The following is a 15,795-nucleotide window of genomic DNA, read 5'->3' as shown; positions in this document are numbered from 1 at the left end:
ACTCCTTGTAGTTGATGCTAGTTGGTTTACTTGGTGGAAGATCATATGTTCAGATCCATTATGCATATTAATACCCCTCTGATTATGGACATCAATATACTTTGTGAGTAGTTACGTTTGTTCCTGAGGACATGGGAGAAGTCTTGCTATAAGTAGTGAATTTGGTATTCGTTCGATATTTTGATGAGATGTATATTGTCATCTCTAACATCCCAAATTTTCAATTTGGAATGTTATACACTAGATCTTCATTTGCATATCATATTTGTTGCATTCTGGTTGATCCTAGAAATTCTACGCAACTCAAGGACCCTTGGGGAGAGTTGGGGATTTCGTTATTTTCATATTTGAGTTTTCTCAATTTTTGAAAATAGGATCATTTGATTTTATTTATTTTATCTTCAATTATTTCTATTACAAAAATATGAGAGAGGGAATAAAATGACTTTCCCAAAATAAACAAATATTGAGCATTTAATAAAAAATCAAATAAGATTTTATTTTGGTTTTATTTGCTATCTTATTTGTATTAGGGAAAAATGTGCATTTTTCAAAATTGCATTTAGGCCCAAAATAAATGTTCATCCTGTGCGGCTTGATTTTAGAAGCCGGGGAAAATTTATTTCGGGATTTTTGGAGTCTGTTTAGTATTCCTGTTGTTATTTTTTCCGAGCATAATTATTTAAAAAAAGTCGAACCTCCTTACCGGGCCGTGTCCGACCTGGACTCCCGGCCCGGTCGGCTTTATAAGCCGGGGGAGCCCAGCCCGAGCCGCCCCCAAACCCTAGCGCCGCCCCGCCCCTGATGCCGCGCCGCCGCCCCGCCGCGGCACCGCCCCACGACGCCGCCGGAGCCGCCGCCGCCGACCCCGCCGCCCGCCGGAGCTGCTGCCTCGCCGGAGGTTGACCCCGCCCAGCCGACGGATTTCCTCTAGAAAACCGTTCGGCTTTTCGTTCGTTTTTTTAGATGCGTTTTTTAGATAGATCCATTTTTTTCGGTTTAGTTATTTAGCAAGCGTTCGCTCGTTCGTTCGTTTTAACGAACGCGTTCATCCTTTAGATCCAGATAATGAACGTTCGTTCGTTAATCTGTTCGTCGTTTTTCTTTTTCTCGGATTAAATCCGCGATTTTTCTGATCGCGATTCCTGATCCGATTTTCGTTTTAGTCTAACTTTTCGCTCGTTTATCGGAATCAGGCGATTCAAGCGCCTGGAGTTTCGTCTCGAAACCCTCTTTCCGTTTAACCAACTCAAACAAGTTTTTGACACTGTAAAAATTGCCTTAGATCCAGAATAGTAAACGAAGCCTATTTCTTTTGTCGTTTGTCTTTCGTTGCCTCGTTCGATTTGATTCTTTTTGCCAACCGGACTTCTTAAGTTGAACTTTCTGGTTAGATCTCTTATTAGAGTTTTACTTGTGCATTAGTTGAGTACTTATTGTATGCTTGTTTGTTTGCGATAGAGTACCCGGAGTGCGCCGCTTGCTACTTAGAATTGCTAGGTTTCCCGGATCATCAGCAAGGCAAGTAACACTGTGATCATGTTTTCCCACTACCCAGTTTTATTGCATTAGATCAATCCTCACACATTGCATGATTAGGATCTAGTTAAATTGTGGGTTTGGGAAGTAGTTGAGGTAGTACCTATTACCTGTTTATTAGCAAACCTTTGGGAGTTACTTCTACGTTTGCTTATTATGCCATGCTATGCTAGTAGACGTGGATTGGGTGAGTGTATCCATGACAGATGTGAGATTGTTAATTAATGGTTTATTTAAGGTGGCAAATTAAATACACATCTGGGTGGATTGAGGCACCTGGGTATTCCAGCGATTGCCTGTTTTCTTTTGGACTGCCACCCAGGCTCAAAGGGATCATGAGATTATTCATGCTAGAAACTTCCGTGTGCAGCCACAAGCTATTATGGGCTCTAGCATAGTTGATTAAGTTGTGCGAACTCTTACACTGGTAGACTAGCAGATGTAGGGGAAAGTAGGTGTAACGGTCTACCCAATCGTAAGGTGCTAGCGCTTCTGAAAGACTATGTCTCGGTCATCTGTTTCTCAAACACCATGTAGTGTGAGAAACCAAACGGAGGCGATCGAGTCTTGTGGGGAAAAGTGCGCAAACCTCTGCAGAGTGTATAAACTAATCATGATTAGCCGTGTCCCCGATTATGGACATCTTGAGTATCTAGTACATGGATTATCATGTGAATCTCAACATGTTACCTTAAAATTAATTTTGTTGGTTTTTTTAATGATGATGCTTAATTGGGATTGAGAATGTTGTCAACCATTCTCAATGTTTAACAACTACCATGATAGTTAAATAAAATGTATTCCTTTACAGTAGGGAAAAATTGGCATTACGCAAAACAGTAACCATAGAGATTTCCACCAGCCAAATATGCATGTAGAATAGCCTATTTCATTCCATTACTCTCTATGTGTTACTTTGCCAGCATATTCCATGTGCTGACCCATTTCGGGCTGCAACGTTAATATTGCAGACTTTTCAGACGACGATTAAGGTGCTTTTAGGTCGTGGTTCTATACTTAGTGATGTCGTTGGAGTTGATGGACTCACTTATCTTCCAAGCCTTCCGCTTGTATCGTTATTAGATGGCCTTAAGCCATATTTATTATAATAAGTTCTCTTTTGAGACACTTGATGTAATAAGTGTGTGATTGCTACTCTGTTATAAATCCTTCAATTACTGTGTGGTGTCAGCATTACTGATCCAGGGATGACACCTGAGCACAGAGATTGGACCGTTTGAGGTCTGGTCACTACAAGATGGTATCAGAGCACACGCTAACTGTAGGACACAACCACTAAGCTAAAGACCTAGGTCACCACTCACTCTCTTCTCCTTCTGACTTCTCATCTTTTCTACTCTTTTAGGATGGTTGATGCAAGGAACAAGTTCACGCAACCGGATGAAGATACACCCTTTGGACGTCACTTGAAGGAAGTCACTAGATATCTGAACATAAGAGTACCAAGCTTCACCGAAACCTACAACGCCACTTTACCTAAAGAAGAGCGTTGGATGATTCAAGTTCAAGTTCCAGGAAGGACGTTCATGCCAGTCACTGAGCCCATAGAGTTTTCTTTTGATGCACCAACTTGGAGTCTAGGAAATAGCATGCCAGCTCACATCACCATGGGACGCATTGGAGAAGTTTACCGCAATGATCTTAAGGATACTATCTACCAGATTTGTGGGCACTGAGATCAGCACTGGGAGATGATCAGTACCAGGAAGGATAGATCAATTGCATCTTTTATCCAGGAGTTAAACCAACACATTCGACTTTAGGAGAACCAGATGTGCACCGACATGATAGATCTGAAGAAGGCAAAGACAAGAATCAAGGAACTGGAGGAGGAACTCAATGCTACACGTGAAGATTATGAAGAGGAAATCGAAGTATTAGTGGAAACGAATGATGATCTGATCAAGAAGATTGGAATATTCATGGGAGGCCCTATACAAGTGGAAGAAGACGAAAAACCCAAGGAAATTCACCCGGAAGACTACATCATCATCGACGACACCGACTCGGATCCAGACGATAGCGATGATGACTATGTTGATGAAGCGGGAGCAGATATCATGGAGTCTGCAACCGAAGAATATTTCTAATAGACCGCCCCAACAGTAGTAGTAGTCCACCATGTAAATATAGTAGTCCGAGCACTTTTATGATAGTTAGATCGATTGTATGCCCTTGTTTGATTGATTGAATGAAGTGAATTGTTTGCTTTTGCCTCATGTGCATATGGGTAGTGTTTTCCCTTGAGACCCCCTCTATTCTTAAATCTCATCTTTTCTAAACCCTCAGATGCCTCCGAGACGTGACCCCGGATTTACCTTCCCATCGGAGCTCACCCAGTTGATCCAGCAGTAGAACACATTGATGCAGTTGCTAGTCCAGAATCAGAATCAGGGGAACAACAAAAACAACCCACCACCACCACCACCTGTTGATCACTTAGCCCATTTTCTTAGGCTGAATCCGCCGGTGTTTTCCAGTAGCACCGAGTCGATAGTAGCAGATGATTGGCTCCGCAAGACAGCTAGGGAGTTGACCATGGCAGGATGCATGGATGCGGAAAAGGTGAAGTTTGCCGCACATCAGCTTGAAGGACCCGCAACATCATGGTGGGAGAATTTCACAGCCACTTTCCCTATCGACACTGTCATGCGGGACCAGTTTCAGCAGGCTTTTCGAACTGCCCATGTTTCAGTAGGAGCTATGGCCATGAAGAAACGAGAGTTTCGCAACTTGCGCCAAGGAGGACAGACAGTTGGCCAGTATGTGGAGGACTTTAGTAAATTAGCACGTTATGCCCCAGATGATGTTGCTACGGATGAAGCTAAGCAGGAGAAGTTTTTGGAAGGACTGAATGATGAGTTGAGCATGCAGTTGATGGTAGCAACCTTCAACAATTACTAGGAGTTCGTAGATCATGCTCTCATGATTGAAGGGAAGCAGCAGCAGATTGAGAATCGCAAGAGGAAGTATGGACAAGGGAAGCACAATTCAGGAGCTCAACAGAAGCCATGTTTTACCCCTAGACCGGGAGGACATTTTCAGCATACCCATGGAGGAGGTAGCTCGCACAATCATAATGGCACCAAGAATGGTAATGGGAATGGAGGAAGCAACGGCCAGAACCGCACCAACCCATCGACCCTAGCCAAGAGAGACCTAAGACAAGTCACTTGTTTTAAGTGCCAGAAGACCAGACATTATGCCAATGAATGTCTTGAATCACAGAATGGTAATGGCAATGGAAGCTCTGGGAAGAAGCCGAACCCTTTCAACAGGGGACAGGTGAACCACGTTAACGTGGAGGAGGTTGAAGAGCAGCCGGATGCAGTAATCGGTAAGTTTTTGGTTAAGTCATTTACTGCACTCGTTCTTTTTGATACTGGTGCATCACATTCATACATATCAAGGGGATTTGTGGATAAGTATAACCTGCCCACCAAAGTTCTTAGAACACCTATGTTAGTAAGCTCACCAGGAGCGGAGTATATGGCTAGCCAAGGATGTTTTCAAGTGCCATTAAGTATAGGTAGGCATGTGTTTCCCTCGGATTTGATAATATTGGAATCACAAGGTTTGGATGTAATTCTGGGTATGGGTTGGTTGTCGATGTATGGAGGAAACATCGATTGCGCCAGTAAGTCGATCTTGCTTACCACCCCAGAAGGAAGAAGGATCAAGTATGTATCCCGGCATGTGCCGAAAAGGACTCAAGTAAATTGTTTAACACGAGTTGTGCAGGAGGAAGTACCAGTAGTGAAGGATTTCCCTGATGTATTTGCAGAAGAGTTGCCAGGCATGCCACCGGATAGAGATATTGAGTTTTTGATTGAGCTTTTGCCAGGCACCGGGCCAATATCAAAGAGACCATATAGAATGCCCGCAACAGATTTGGTGGAGATTAAGAAGCAGATTAAGGAGTTACTGGATAAAGGATATATTTGCCCAATTTCTTCTCCTTGGGTCGCCGGTACTTCTAGTGGAGAAGAAGGATGGATCGTTAAGGATGGTTGTTGATTATCGAGGATTGCATGAAGTAACCATCAAGAACAAATACCCACTACCAATGATCAATGATCTATTTGATCGATTAGAAGGAGCTAGGGTATTTTCCAAGATCGATCTGCGATCAGGATACCATCAGTTGAAGATTCGAGAACAGGATATACCTAAGACGGCTTTTACCACCAGGTATGGGCTGTACGAATATACCGTTATGTCATTTGGTCTAACTAAAGCACTTGCATATTTTATGAACATGATGAACAAAGTGTTTATGGAGTTTTTGGATAAGTTCGTCGTAGTGTTCATTGATGATATCCAGGTTTACTCGAAAAATGAAGAGGAGCATAAGGAGCATTTGCGTTTGGTACTCGGAAAGATCAGAGAACATCAATTATATGCCAAATTTAGCAAATGTGAGTTTTGGTTGAAAGAAGTTGGATTTCTCGGACATGTTATATCCGGAGAAGGTATAGCAGTAGATCCCACTGAAGTGGATAATGTGACCAATTGGGAAGCCCCAACAACAGTTGGAGAGATCCGGAGTTTTCTTGCACTCGCAGGATACTACCGGAGGTTTATTGAGAATTTCTCAAAGATTGCGAAGCCTATGACGGAGTTGTTGAAGCAGGATACCAAGTTCAAATGGACCGAGGAATGTGAGGCTAGTTTCCAAGAGTTGAAGAAATGTTTGGTTACCTCACCAGTATTGATTTTGCCAGATCAGACCAAGGATTATGAGGTGTATTGCGACGCTTCACGTCGAGGACTTGGAGCAGTGCTTATGCAGGAAGGAAGAGTTGTTTCCTATGCCTCACGACAGCTTAAGCCCCATGAGTTGAATTATACTACGAATGATTTGGAGTTAGCAGCCATAGTGCATGCATTGAAGACTTGGAGACATTTTCTGATTGGAAACCATTGTGAGGTGTACACGGATCACAAGAGTTTGAAGTATATTTTCACATAGAAGGAGTTGAACCTCAGACAAAGGAGATGGTTGGAGCTCATCAAGGATTATGATATGAAATTGCATTATCACCCCAGAAAGGCTAACATAGTAGCTGACGCGTTGAGCCGTAAGAGCCATGTCAACACCCTAATGATGGGAGATTTACCAAGGGAGTTAGCCGAAAATCTTTGAGAGCTATGTTTGGAAATAGTCCCGAGAGGCTATGTAGTAGCATTGGAGATTCAGTCTACCTTGATGGATAAGATCAGAGAAGCTCAAAGGACTGACAAGGAGATTGCCTCTATTAAGGAGAAAATGAGCAAAGGAAAAGCTAAGGGATTTCGTGAGGATGAGCACGATACCTTATGGTTTGAAGACCGTGTTTATGTGCCTAATGATTCGGAGATCAGGAAGTTAATTCTGCAAGAGGCACATGATTCACCATATTCGATTCACCCAGGAAATACCAAGATGTATTTGGATTTGAAGGATACTTTCTGGTGGACCGGAATGAAGAAGGATATTGCAGAGTATGTAGCAGTTTGTGATGTATGTTAGAGAGTAAAGGCAGAGCATCACAAGCCAGCAGGATTGCTACAGCCATTGTCGATACCCGAATGGAAGTGGGATAAGTTAGGCATGGATTTTATTATAGGATTGCCCAGGACAAGTTCAGGCTATGACACGATATGGGTTGTAGTCGATCGTTTGACAAAGGTAGCTCATTTCATTCCAGTGAAGACTACCTATACCAGTGCAAAGTTGGCAAGAGATATACATGACTAGAATCGTTTGTCTGCATGGAGTTCCAAGGAGCATAGTATCAGATAGAGGAACCCAATTTACCTCAAAGTTCTGGAATCAGTTGCATGAAACTTTGGGTACCAGGCTGGAGTTCAGCATAGCTTTTCACCCGCAGACAGATGGACAGACCGAGAGAGTCAATCAGATTTTGGAGGATATGCTAAGAGCTTGTGCGCTAGATTACGGATCTAGTTGGGACGAGAATTTGCCGTATGCAGAGTTCTCTTACAACAACAGCTATCAAACCAGTTTGAAGATGGCCCCTTTCGAAGACTTGTACGGAAGGAGGTGCAGGACCCCATTGTCTTGGGATGAAGTTGGAGACCGCCAGTTGTTTGGACTGGATATGATAAAGGAGTCTGAACAGAAAGTGAAATTGATTCGCGATAGGCTCAAGGTAGCACAATCCAGGCAGAAGAGTTATGCAGATTCTAAACACAAGGAGACAGTTTACGAAGTCGGAGACCGAGTTTATCTTTGAGTATCACCACTTCGAGGAGTTAAGCGCTTTGGAGTTAAGGGAAAGTTAGCGCCACATTTTGTAGGCCCATACAAAGTTTTGGAGCATATGGGAGAAGTAGCCTATAAGTTGGTATTGCCCGAAGGATTGTCAGGAGTACACGACGTGTTCCACATATCCCAGTTGAAGAAGTGCCACGCAGAGATGGCTGATATACCGCTGAGAGATACAGTACCACTGGAAGCAATTTAGTTGGACAGTGATTTGACCTATGAGGAGAAACCAGTCAAGATTTTAGAGTATGCCAGTCGAGTCACCCGCAGCAATGTTAACAAGTTTTGCAAGGTTCAGTGGAGCCACCACACGGAGGATGAAGCCACCTGGGAACGAGAGGAAGATTTGCTGAAGGACCACCCTCACCTATTTTCTAGCCAACCCGAATCTCGAGGGCGAGATTCATCTTAAGGGGGGTAGGTTTGTAACATCCCAAATTTTCAATTTGGAATGTTATACACTAGATCATCATTTGCATATCATATTGGTTGCATTCTAGTTGATCCTAGAAATTCTAGGCAACTCAAGGACCCTTGGGGAGAGTTGGGGATTTCATTATTTTCATATTTGAGTTTTCTCAAATTTTGAAAATAGGATCATTGTATTTGATTTATTTTATCTTCAATTATTTCTATTACAAAAATATGAGAGAGGGAATAAAATGACTTTCCCAAAATAAAGAAATATTGAGGATTTAATAAAAAAATCAAATAAGATTTTATTTTGGTTTTATTTGCTATTTTATTTGTATTAGGGAAAAATGCGCGTTTTTTCAAAATTACATTTAGGCCTCAAATAAATGTTCATCCTGTGCGGCTTGATTTTAGAAGCCGGAGAAAATTTATTTCTGGATTTTTGGAGTCCGTGTAGTATTCCTTTTGTTATTTTTTCCGAACGTAATTATTTTAAAAAATATCGAACCGCCTTACCGGGCCGTTTCCGACCTGGACTCCCGGCTCGGCCGGCTTATTAACCTGGGGGAGCCCAGCCCGAGCCGCCCCCAAACCCTACCGCCTCCCCGCCCCTAACACCGCGCCGCCGCCGCCTCGCCTCGCGCGCCGCGCCGCCGCACCGCCGCCGAGCCGCCGCCGCACCGCCCCACGCCGCCGCCGGAGCCGCCGCCGCCGACCCCGCCGCTCGGCGGAGGTTGACCCCGCCCCGCCGGAGGTTTTCCTCTAGAAAACCGTTCGGTTCTCCGTTCGTTTTTTCATTCGTTTTTTTAGATGCATTTTTTTGATAGATCGGTTTTTTCGGTTTAGTTATTTAGTGAGCGTTCGCTCGTTCGTTCATTTTAACGAACGCGTTCATATTTTAGATCCAGATAACGAGCGTTCCTTCGTTAATCTGTTCGTCATTTTTCTTTTTCTTGGATTAAATCCGCGATTTTTCTGATCGCGATTCCTGATCTGATTTTCGTTTTAGTCTAACTTTTCACTCGTTTATCTGAATCAGGCAATTCAAGCGTCTGCAGTTTCGTCTCGAAACCCTCTTTCTGTTTAACCAACTTGTCGGGTGGTAGGTGCGACATATGCCAATGGGTGGCTTATCATTTTGGGAGCCAGTAAGACGTAGCCGGTGCCTGGAAGCGGGATGAGGCGAAGACATGCACGCCGGCGAATCTTACCCAGCTTCAGGGCTCTCCGAGGAGATAACACCCCTACTGCTGCTCTGTGGGGTCTCCGCATGATCACTAGATGAACGAGTGGCTACAAGATGCTCCTTAAGCTGTTTGGCGAGAAGAAGAAGAAGGGCACGGCTAGCTCTCCTCTCCTCTCTATGTGGTGTCTAAAACTAGATCAGATCAACCCTTTGCATGGATGTCCCGGGGGGTTATATAGGCCCACCCCCTGGGGGTACAATGGTAATCCGGCTGGGCGTGGGCCCTAGCCGTCTGTGTCTATGCTCGCCGGCTTCTGCGCCCGCTGCTAGGGCCCGCCGGCTAGTGGGTCCCGCCGGCTGCCGGCTCCTTGGTCGATAGGCAGGCCCCACCGTCAAGGGCCTTGTCGGTGGCTGGTCACTGTTGCCTCAAACCTGGTGACGAGGGCTTCGCCGAGGTAAGCGTGGCTACAGTGCCGCCGCCCGGCGGGCGATCGCTGTAGCCACGCCTCGTCTTGTCCCCTTAATGGGGCGTCTCCTTCGAGGGAGGAAGCAAGCCCGCTGTGGGAAGCCGGCCTCGTCTTGGGCCGACTGGGGGAGGCCTGGCCGCCTTCGGGTGTCTCTCTGCCTGAAGGGGCCCACCGCCTGTGGGCTGCGCTGACAGCCCGTCGTGGGTGGCATCAGGGTCAACATGGCAACAGTGCCGCGCCGGACGGGTCATGGCCACCCCGTACGGTGCACTGTGCCAGCCGTGCTCCGGGATTCGGGGGTGGCAGGCTTTACTGTAGCCACGCCCCGTCACATCGCCGTTATGTGGATGCAGACTTCGAGGGTATGATCTTGACCGCTTTGTGGGAGTCGGCTTCTTGCGGCCAGCTTCTTGGAGCCGGCCCTCCCGCGGCTTTCTTCATGAGGGCTAAAGCTGGGCCGCCTTCCGATAGTCGGCCTGGGAGACAGTCGGCAAGGGGAAGGCGGCCCCACGTCTTGGATTCTTGAGGGCCGGATCGGCTCGTAATTTTTTCATAAGGGTCAGGGGGAGCCGGCTAGGCTACCCGTGGTCATTTACTCCGACAGTAGTCCCCGAAGCTGATCGAGCTTCGAGGCTGACAAAGGGATGAGAAGCTTGGTCAGCTTCCTATCTTGAGAAGCTGGCTTTGCTTACGTGCACCGTCTTCGGAAAGCTCCGTTTCTTATAAGCGGGAACGTGGGTCGGCCTGCGAGCTGACCGTGCGCCATCCCGCGGGCCACGTGGCAAGGAAAACCTACCAACGCACGTGCGCGATGGGACGGCACCGCAGGCCCGGGCCCGCCAATCCTAGGCCTCGGCCCGAGCGCGGATCTTCTGCGGCCCACAACGAACCGCTCGCCTTCCCACGGTGGTTTTATTATGCCATCAGGGCGCAATAATCGCGGGACGTGGGGGAGTGGGAGCAGTTGATCCCACGTTCCCCCACACCACGCCTCCTCGGCTCCGCCGCGCGGGTCTATAAGTAGGGGGAGGAGAGGGAGCGGCAGAGGCTCGCATGCTCTCCCTCGCTCCGCCCCTTCTCACCTTCCTTCTTCTTCCCTTCGCCGCTGCAGCGACCCATTGCAGCGCCGCTCCGCCGTCGGACCTCTCGGTTCCTTTGGTCCCGCCATAGCGGGGTCATGCGCGTCTCCGCCGTCGCATCACCTTGTTCCTCGCCGCGTCGCTCCCATGGTGTTGTCGAGCTCGTGGGATGGCTCCAACGTACACGAGGACCACGTTGAGTTCCTCCGCCGGACGCGGCGTCTGCCGGGCGAGAACTACGTGTGGGTTCATCGTGCGCCGGCGAGGGAGATTTCACTGGCACCGGAGGAGGGCGAGCGGATTCAGCCTCCCGGCGAGCGGATTCCTTCGCGCTTTTATTGAATTTTACCACCTCCAGCCGCATCACCTCACGCCCAACGTGGTGATGCTGTTGTCGGCTTTCGTCACGCTGTGCGAGGGCTTTCTTGGGGTTCTCCCCACTCTCGAGCTCTGGGGAGAATTCTTCCAGAGCAAGCTCGGCACCGTTGTCGCGGGCGTGCCCGCCCCCTGCGGAGCCTTCATTGCCATGAGGTGGACGGGCGAGAACAATCCGTTCCCGCCCATCCCGCTGATCCAGTCGGTGAAGCTCTGGCAAAAGTCCTATTTTTACGTGAAGAACGTCGCCCAGCAAGGCGACTTCGTCAACCTGCCGGCTGGGAGGCAACCCTCATGGAGTTACCGGGCCAGGTCGTTGTCTTAGGCCGAGAACGCAGCCGTCTCCCGGCTCCGGGTGATGATCCAGTCGGAGGGCCTGACCGGAGCCGACCTGGTGGCCGCCTTCGTGGAGTGCCGAGTACTTCCGCTCCAAGGCCGGCCTCACATGATTTTCCAGATGAGCGGCCGCTTCGACCCGTGCCGGCTGAGCACTAGGGAGATGCCTCATGCCGAGGTGTCTTACATGGATGACTACATCTCCAACTGCAAGCTCGCCGAGGATTGGCGATACGGCAAGGGGCCGTATTCTCGCGCCAACCCTCCGCCTGCCGTCAGTTTTTCTTCTTTTCTTCCTTTTGTAGCCGGCCTCATGATGGCCGACTTCTGATCAATTGGTTTGCCCTCAGCAGAACCCTCTTCTTCCGTCGATGGCCGAGGGCGCAGGGGTAGAGCGCCAGCTCCTCCCCGACCGCATGGTGGAAGACGTCGATGATCCGGACCTGGGGGCGGCCGCCATGGAAGATGCCATCGTGGGGGAAGGCGATGAGGCAGGAGGCGCGGGGCTCGAGGCAGGCCTCGAGGACTGGGCGGACGATGATGAGGTCGAAGCCGCCCCGCACCGCCCCGCCGGCGCTTGATCATCAAGGCGCGTGCCCGTCTACCGCGCGGGCTGCCCGTGGCGGCGCGTAGAAACACCGGGCCGCGTCGACCTACTTTGGTAGCAGGCCGAAGAAATCCAAGGGTTCCACGGCGGCGTCCAAGCGAGATGAGGCGGCCGTGAAGGCGGCCCGCTTCCGCAAGGCGGTGAAACAGCCGCAGGCGATCTCGGCGTAAGTCGTCAAACGTCTTGTATTTTTTTTGTCCTCTTCGATTGAGGCTCTTCTAAACCTTTCTTAGCTCGCCGGGCAGGGCACCGCTTTCCCTCGAGAGAGGTCCTGGCGGCTCCGTAGTCGGGCCGACTGGAGGGTCCTCAGGCTCCCGCCGCGTGGATCCCCGCGCTGACCTCATGGAGGCCATGGAGCGGAACGCACGGGAGGCGCGGGAGGAGCGGGAGGTGGCGGAGCGAAGGACCGCCCAGGTGGCGAAGGAGCAGGCCGATGCGGCGGCCAAGGCCCGGGTGGAGGCGGCAGCCGCGGAGACGGAGGCGGAGGCCTCGCACAACCAGCCTCCGCTGCTCGTCGTTCCCCTCCGCGTTGTGGCCCCAAACATCCCCGTGCCCCCGTCGGAGGAGGTCGACCAAGACCCGCCGGTGATGGAGAGGAGGGAGGACCACGTGGTCTTCGTGGAGGAGGCGCCACAGACGGCACCAACTGGAGCGGGCCAAAGCGCCCAGCCAGCCGCAGCGCCAGAGCAGCCGGCCGGGGGCGAGCCGGTGGCAGGGGCCGGCCTCGAGGTGCAGCGGGCATTTCGCCGGCGCGCAGGGGGAGCTACCTCCATGCCAGAGCCGACCGAGCTGCGGACGCCAGCCAGACGGCGGAGGCCCTGGAGGCGGCCAGCGCCAGTACGTCCGAGTGGACGCCCAGCGGGGGGACAGCCGAGCTGAACACGGCGGCCCAGGAGGTCCGGAACCGGCTTCAAGCCCAGGCCGCTTCGCTGCAGCGATATACCCAAGAGTTCCTCACGACGCGGGCCGTCATCCGGGTGAGCCTTCTGGCCTTGGTTGTTTTGCTTTTTTTATTTCTTCCGTGGGGGCGCGTCAGTGCACCCACTGGGTGTAGTCCCCGAGTTCCGAGTCGGCTGCTGAGCAGGCGGCTTGGAACTTACTAGGTCCTGACAGCTATCTTATCCTCGCATCCTGTCTGATCTTCCAGGAATACCATAACCTCCGTGCTGCTGCCTTCAACTCCCAGGCTCAGGAGCTGGGTCGGAAAACCGAGGACCTGACCAACAGCCGGAGTGCGTGCTTTGTCTCGTTCATCTCCTGTGGGGGCGCGTCAGCGCACCCACTGGGCATAGTCCCTGAGATTCGGGCCGATTGCTGAGCAGTCGGGTCGGATCTTCCCTGACGACTTCTTCCTTATTGATTTTTCCTTTGTCTTCATGCTTGCAGGAGCCAATGCCGACTTGAGGGGGCAGCTCAGCGGGGCCCAGGCCGCCCTTCGCGCCAAGGAAGCCGAGTACAATGCCTTGGTCCTGGAGCGTGACCGCCTGGCCAAGAAGTTGGCCGACCAGGAGGAGAGCCACAAGGCGGCCCTGAAGAAGGCGCAGGACAGCGAGGACGCCCTCAAAGCTGAGTTCGAGACCGAAGCGGCGGGCTGGGCTGAGGCAAAACAAGCGCTGAGCGAGGGCTTCGGCCGGATTGAGGATCTGATCGATGGTAAGCCGCCTTCCTCACTCCTTGCTTGCCCCTTGCCCCCTGATTTGTGTTCTGACTTGTGCTGCTTTTTGTTCTTTGTGCAGACTACTTCCCCGGCTACTCCGTCTTTGCCACCCAGACCATCGAGGCCCACCGCGAGGCGCGCCGGCAGGCGGGGGCTGAAATCGTGCGGGACGCGAGCCGGACGCTTGAGGAGCAACTCTTGGCGGTCCAAGCCCGGCTGCAGCCGGCTCACCGCATGCTCTGCCGCCTCCAGCGCGCCGGGGCGCAGGTGTTGGCCGCCCTCTGGCCAGGCGAAACGATTCCCCGCACCTCGAGTCGGACTGCCGACTGGCTGGAGGTAGCGGTTGGCCGCTTCGAGGCTTGGAAGGCATCGGCGGCCCGGCTTGGAGCTGGGCGGGCGCTGGAGTTCGTCCGAGCCTGGTATCCCGGGCTGAACCTGGACCAGCTGCGCACCTGGCGGCTGGAGGCCGACGAGGAGATGGAGGAGGTGCGGCCGGCTATCGCTTAGCGTGCCTCGACGATCGCCGAGTGCACTGATATCAGCGTCTTTGCTCCTGAGATAAATGACGACGGTGTTGCCCAGCCGGAGGAATGGTTTGGGCTGGACCCGGCAGCGGGTGAGGACTCGGCGGAGGAGATCGCTTCCAACGATGAAGGTGAAGACGATGAAGGAGAGGAAGGCGAAGACGTCGAGCCGGCCGGTGAAGCGGCCAGCCAGCCCCAGCCTGACCGTGCCTCCAGCAACGAGGCGCGTGCTAGCGCGCCCTCTGCGGGAGGTGGTGATCATGCCGAGGTTCGCCAGCCGGCCACTCCTCCAGCTAGCACTGCCGTCTCTACCGACCTGCCCGACTCGCCAGTCGCTCCCTTGGCTTAATCTGCCGTCCTTGATTTTCCTGCTTGTTACTCTTTGAACAATTTTTACTAAACTTGCACAGTTCCACCCACTGGGGGTGTATTCAAACTATGTTAAATGCTGGCCTTTCGAAGGCCTTTTGTGTAAATATGATCGTGTGTGTGTTTGGCTTCCATTCGCGTATGCTTTTTATCTTTAGGCTGTTTCCTTTGCCGCCTTCCCCTGGCTGCTGCCTTCCCAACCGGCAGCTGCTCTACAGCCTGCGGCTAAGGAAGAACTTGACTAAATTTTTTTTGGGGGGAAGGCAAGTACTCGAGCTTTCTTAGATTGAAGCGAGGTGAATGGAAGCCGGCCGGCCGGCTACTCTGGTAGTCGGTCGGTGGTGGGAGAAAAACTGACTTTTGTTATATTAGTCCGTTAGTCCCTAGCCGTTTTTCGTGTGGGCGTCCTTTCCTGCCTTTAACTCTTGCCAGCCGGACAACCGGTTCTTCAAACTGCGACTTTTGGCAAGAGAAGGCTTGGGTGCCGGCACACTACTTGTCTGACCGCGGGTAGGACTTCTAATATAACTCAAGGCGGCCAGTCCCCGGGCCGACTAGTCGAACCCGGTGCCGGACGAAAAAGTGAATGTAATGACATGATCATAAGCATGATACTCTTCATTTATAGATAAAAGATGGCAGTCCCCGAGCTCTCCTCGGGGGGCCTATTGTCTCGTACTTAGTACAAAAGTTAGCGTGATACATACTGCATTTCAACTGTAAAATCTTCGGAGGAGGTTGGCGTTCCATGGTCGTTCCGACTCCTTGCCGGAGTCGTCTCTCTTTCGTGCCTTCGGCTTCTGTGCGTCGATCAGGTAGTAGGAGTCATTTCCCAGTGCTCTGCTGATGACAAAGGGGCCTTCCCAAGGGGCCGAGAGCTTGTGCTGGCCGGCTGTTCGCTGGATCAGCCGGAGCACGAGGTCGCCTTCTTGGAAAGATCTTGGTCTGAC

This window comes from Triticum aestivum, chromosome 6A (assembly GCF_018294505.1).
Source record: "Triticum aestivum cultivar Chinese Spring chromosome 6A, IWGSC CS RefSeq v2.1, whole genome shotgun sequence".
Classification (NCBI taxonomy): domain Eukaryota; kingdom Viridiplantae; phylum Streptophyta; class Magnoliopsida; order Poales; family Poaceae; genus Triticum; species Triticum aestivum.
Note: the sequence above shows the minus strand (reverse complement) of the source record.